This window comes from Berghia stephanieae, chromosome 4 (assembly GCF_034508935.2).
Source record: "Berghia stephanieae isolate SIO BIC M18660-M18661 chromosome 4, UCSD_Bste_1.3, whole genome shotgun sequence".
Taxonomy (NCBI): domain Eukaryota; kingdom Metazoa; phylum Mollusca; class Gastropoda; order Nudibranchia; family Aeolidiidae; genus Berghia; species Berghia stephanieae.
In genome coordinates this window covers 53911278-53917759 of record NC_088363.1, presented here as the reverse complement: position 1 = coordinate 53917759, position 6482 = coordinate 53911278, and the positions used below count along the sequence as shown (strand labels likewise).

General features: G+C 37.6%; 1 long non-coding RNA gene across 1 annotated transcript in view; it reads right to left on the bottom strand.

Moving 5' to 3' along the window:
- The window catches only part of LOC144970830 (uncharacterized), a 21777-nt gene extending 15643 nt beyond the window's left edge, over positions 1 to 6134 (bottom strand). Inside the window, exon 1 of the long non-coding RNA XR_013645033.1 lies at positions 6063 to 6134. This is a non-coding gene — a long non-coding RNA (uncharacterized LOC144970830). The remainder of the gene's footprint in view (positions 1 to 6062) is intronic.
- Between the last annotated feature and the right edge of the window lie 348 nt (positions 6135 to 6482).

Genomic DNA, 6482 nt, shown 5'->3' with positions numbered 1-6482 from the left:
GGTTATCGCTTAGAGACTATGAGCCTAAAAGACTCCGCTGTCGGGTCTCTTTTGAGACAATGAGCCTAAAAGACTCCGCTGAGTGGTCTGAAGAAACTGCTCAAAACTCTGGCATTTATAGGCAAAAATCAAGCAAACGAAGCAAAATTCTACCCACACAAACGGATGTTAGTCATATCCGTAAACATCTGAAATTCCTTAAAACTCCCCCAGATTCCATAATCATGGACAACAACAACCATCCTGATACCGGACATCCTCATATCAAGGATAAATAAATTCGTCAGCCCCATAGTTACGAGATATCAATCAAGCCATACCATAACAAAGTCACTCCCGTAGAATACAGGGATCCTACTTTGCTTATAAGTTTACGGAGAAAACAAGATTGATGCCTTTCTCACAATAACACCCACACTACGTAGTTTAATTCAAACTTCCGGGCCATAGGTGCATGATCTGATACGACCTGTATCAACAAAAGAAGGGTTGTTCCGGAGGGATTACAATAACAACAACAACTAATACTACGACGACGTACATCCTGTCGTAAACTGACGCCTACACGGAAGCATTTCGTTACATATCTCCCCCCTAAGACTAAATTTGGTACAACATTTAGTTAGATCATCGAAATGCCTCAAGATCACATCGATCTCGACAATTATTTGGGCTCATGGTTGTCCCTTCCTTCAACAGACAACATCGGCATCACACATCCACACTTCAACTCCACCTTGCCGTGTGTCATGCATTTCGGTGGTTCATGATCCTTGTTTTCGTCAAAACATGGAAGTCGAGGACTCTTAACAGTGGGAGCATGAGTAAATGATCGAATGTCACTTGTCATACTGTCGTTGTTGGAGGAAGCCTGACACTCCGACTTTAACCTAAGCAGTTCAAGCTCTTTCTCCATCAGAGCTTCTTGCCTTTGAGCTCGTGCTCTGCTTATCTCCTCCTCTTCTTTGGCACGTTCTCTCTCCTTCTCTTTTCTCTCTTCATCTTCTTGTAACTGGGCTGTCACCCAAGCACGGAGATCTTCACCCCTTAACTCCAATTTTTCTCCAGGTTTAATTAATCTTTCCACATCCATCTCTAGGACAATTAATCAAACCAATTCAAATTCAAATAAACAAACTTCAATATGTTTATCGACACTGTTGCCGTAAATGTTACTTTCACGTAGAATAAAGTGGTATTACAAGTAACCTTATTAACGATATGCGGTCAATATAGATCCCAAAACAGATTCAAAACAGGCAATTAATACCGATTCCTACACGGAATTCAACATTGATCTATATATAGACTCAAATATAGAATCAAAACAAATTTACTACAGGTCCTAACACAGAACCAACGCTTCACCCAGATTCCTACACAGAATCAAAACATTGACTTAATATAGACGTATATTAGAGTCAAAACAACTGATTTAATACAGGTCCTCACACGGAACCAACGCTTCACCCAGATTCCCCACACGGAATCAACACAATAGCTTCACCCAGATTCCTCAAACGGAATCAACAAAATAGCTTCACCCAGATTCCCCACACGGAATCATAAAAACTATCTTCACCCAGATTCTTTCTCAGAATCAACAAAATAACTTCACCCAGATTCTTTCTCAGAATCAACAAAATATCTTCACCCAGATTCTTTCTTAGAATCAACAAAATATCTTCACCCAGATTCTCTCTTAGAATCAACAAAATATCTTCACCCAGATTCTCTCTTAGAATCAACAAAATATCTTCACCCAGATTCTCTCTTAGAATCAACAAAATATCTTCACCCAGATTCTTACACAGAATCAACAAAATATCTTCACCCAGATTCTTACACAGAATCAATACCTTGACTTACTATAGTATGTGCATAGAAAGTCAGAACAAATGATTTAATACAGATCCTCACACGGGACCAACACAATCTTCACCCAGAATCAAATTACCCCAACAACCACCTTCGTTCCATACAACAGGGAGAGGGGGGACAATGGAGGCTTTACAGCGCGAGTACCGCGTGCGCGCTAAGTCAGTGATCCGTATCACGATGACAGATGACTGACAACTTAGAACCGAACAAGTGAAATTTACCAGAATAACTTGTATTACACCTTGCGTATAATGACAGTCTTATAACCATTAAATGGATACCAATTTGCTTTAAGCTCAAAGATAGTATCTATCTCAAGTTTCAAACAACTCCCTAACCTGTCTCAACAATTCTTTGGTCGCGATGTCTCTTGAATGCACAACAATAAGAATCCCACTTCTGACACCAAATTATGTCACAAAGTGCGCACGTAAACCGTATGCTTATGTAGCGCAGTTTGCAACCTTGTTTATGTGTGCTATATTCAAGCTACGACACCGATCAATAACCAAAAACAATACGTTGATAAAGGTTTTGAAGCTAAATGAAGATATATTTTATTACAATATAACAAAGATATTATGAGATATAAAGATGAAATGATAGATGTAATAAGTATGAAATCAAATGGATGGATGACAAATTGATGGAGATGGTGTGATGATGAATATGATATGAAAGCGATATGAAAATATATAATTAAATCAATTAATTATGAATACTTTACCAAACCGCTACCACATCAGACAATCTCACAGATAGGTTGCAACCATCACAGTCATACAGGCAACTAATAATTAACTAACTAACTAAACACAATCCAGACGTGTAGAAGAAAGCCAAAAGAGTGTCCTTGATATTCAACAAAAACTGTAAGGTTGTTCTAATATTGTTAATTTGTCTCTTCTTGAAATTGTTCTGATTTCACAGTATTCATAAACAGATCAATAGTTTCTCAATGTTCTGATATTAAAATAAGCAAATGGTTCTTCACAGGTAACTTATAAAACAGGCAAATGTTCAGTTTCTATTGGTGTCAAGCTATGAGCGTATAGCCTAAAGTTGGCTTGTTAAAGCCCAGCCTCCAACGGCTCATTCACTTTAAAGAAAGAAAATGATTTTGTTATAATATGATAATCATACGAATATAACTCTATCTATATTCGAACTCACTCAATATGTTTACTTTAAATGAGTAAATATTATTTTACTTAAACAAATCAATTTATTAATGTTGATTAATATTGCTTTACTTTGTAGATATGAAATAATAATGCTTTATAGCAAGAAAAGCTTATTTTCTTTACAACAAGAATATATTACACAATTAATTTCATTATCTGATTAATTAATTGAGAATCAAAATTTAAAGTGATATTATGATATTGATATCAAAACACAATCATAATTGTAATCACAACATATTATTCAAAATCTCACCAGAGCCGAACAGATTATTGAAATCACAAATTAAGTCTACACAAGACTTTAATCAAACTCTACACAAGAGTTATAACACAACTTGATTCAGCTCAAACTTTGAGCACCACAAAGTCTACACAAGACTTAAATCACACTCTACACAAGAGTTAACACAAAACGTGTTTCAGCTCGAACTTTGAGCACTACAAAGTCTACACAAGACTTTAATCCAACTCTACACAAGAGTTAAACAAATGAGCCTAAAAGACTCCGCTGTGGTTATCGCTTAGAGACTATGAGCCTAAAAGACTCCGCTGTCTGGTCTCTTTTGAGACAATGAGCCTAAAAGACTCCGCTGTGGTTATCGCTTAGAGACTATGAGCCTAAAAGACTCCACTGTCTGGTCTCTTTTGAGACAATGAGCCTAAAAGACTCCGCTGAGTGGTCTGAAGAAACTGCTCAAAACTCTGGCATTTATAGGCAAAAATCAAGCAAACGAAGCAAAATTCTACCCACACAAACGGATGTTAGTCATATCCGTAAACATCTGAAATTCCTTAAAACTCCCCCAGATTCCATAATCATGGACAACAACAACCCATCCTGATACCGGACATCCTCATATCAAGGATAAATAAATTCGTCAGCCCCATAGTTACGAGATATCAATCAAGCCATACCATAACAAAGTCACTCCCGTAGAATACAGGGATCCTACTTTGCTTATAAGTTTACGGAGAAAACAAGATTGATGCCTTTCTCACAATAACACCCACACTACGTAGTTTAATTCAAACTTCCGGGCCATAGGTGCATGATCTGATACGACCTGTATCAACAAAAGAAGGGTTGTTCCGGAGGGATTACAATAACAACAACAACTAATACTACGACGACGTACATCCTGTCGTAAACTGACGCCTACACGGAAGCATTTCGTTACATACACCCATCCTCTTCCTCCTTCTTTCACACTTTTCTCCTTTACTACTACTACTACTACTACTACTACTACTACTACTACTACTACTACTACTACTACTACTACTACTACTACTACTACTAGTACTACTACTACGACTATTACTATTACTAGTACTACAACATTACTACTACTACTACTACTACTACTACTACTACTACTACTACTACTACTACTACTAGTACTACTACTACGACTATTACTATTACTAGTACTACAACATTACTACTACTACTACTACTACTACTACTACTACTACTACTACTACTACTACTACTACTACTACTACTACTACGACTATTACTATTACTAGTACTACAACATTACTAATACTACTACTACTACTACTACTACTACTACTACTACTACTACTACTACTACTACTACTACTACTACTACTACTACTACTACTACTACTACTACTACTACCACCTACACCACCACTATCACTCCTACCACCACCATTGAGCTGGTGCTGCTGCTCCTGACCTACCATGACCTACCATGACCACTATAGATAATTTACTTTCTCCTTATATTTCCCACCTTCATTCTCTTAAATTCTTCCTGCTTCTATCTTTCAAATTCGACATACTCGTGCAGTGACATTATTTAACGCGATCAATTACGGAATGTGTGACGCCGTAAACTCCCCTTATAGTATCGTAAGCTCTTTGGCAAAAGGCTTACTGTTCTGGACAAATATAGATAGAATGAAGTTGACATCACTCGGGTCTTTGTTATTGTTTTTTGCCATCCATGTTTATGAGTAATTCTCATTTAACTGTATTAACCAGACTATAAAAGTTCATGGTTACACATAGTTTTGTGTGTTGGTCCGTTATATTTCCGGATGGCAATGTTGTGAACTTCTAAGCCAAGCGCATACAGAACTAGCTCCTCATAAACGCGGATGACAAAAAAAAAAAAAAAAAAAAAAAAAAATAACAAAGACCCGATTGACGTCAACTTCATTCTATCTATAAAAGTAACAAGATTGATATAATTCAGCTCTTTGTTATTGTTTTTGGTCAAAAATCTAACGATTAGTTCTCACTAAATTATACCAATGAGACTATAACATTTAAGGTTGTACAAAGTTTTATGTGTTGGTACGTTTTATCCGGCTGGCGGATGTTGTGAGTACCTTAGTTGAACATATAGGATCAATATCACGAGTGTGTTGCATATAGATAGAATGAAGTTGACGTCACTCGAAAAAGAATGGACAGAGGACAGTCATTCGAATTTTACAATATTGACGTCTTTTTCGTCGAAAAGTTGCGAAAACGACCTTTTGGTAAAGTCCCAAATAAATCCAAATAGATGGAACCTCCTCGTGGGGTCGAACGGTAACAGGTCAAGCTGGCCAACTGCAGAGGGCGACAAGAATAGGCAATGGCAAACCATTCTTGTAACTTTGCCGAGTTAACTGCATGAATAAGTCCAAAAAGTTAAACGGTGACAGCGTAAAGGGGAGCATGTTTTCACGGAAGACTGCTGCCTCGCTCGGTTGGGAGCGTGATGTTCGTCAGGTCACACCGAACCGTCAGCCAGTTACTAGGCGAAATAAATTTAACAAATGTGACAAAACCAAAATTGGGACATGGAATGTCAGGACCTGTGCCCAAAAAGGAAAACTAAACAACATTCTGAAAGAAATGAAACGGCTCCAAATAAATATTCTTGGCCTGGCAGAGATGAGATGGAAAGAGCAGGGAACCATGTCAAAACAAGAAAACAACATGACATATAAGATCATATGGAGTGGTGGAACCTCTTTCCAAAAAGGAGTAGGGATGATCTTAGACCAAAAATCAACCAAATTTTACAAAGGGCACGTAGCAATCTCAGACAGAGTTTTGCTGGTTAAGCTAAGAGGACCTGTAGTTGACACCAATATTATTCAAGTTTATGCACCAACAGAAGAGGCGACAGATGCAGATATGACAGAGTTTTACCATTCACTAGACAAAGCAAAACGAATGTGTAAATCACAAGAAGTCCTTATGGTAATGGGGGACCTAAATGCTAAGATTGGCAGAGGCAGAGATGGTGACATAATCGGACCACATGGACTCGGAGACAGAAATGAACGAGGAAACATCTGGGCAGATTGGTGTAGAACAAATAAATTAATGATTTCAAACACCTGGTTTCAACAACACCCAAGAAGAACCTGGACATGGCAATCACC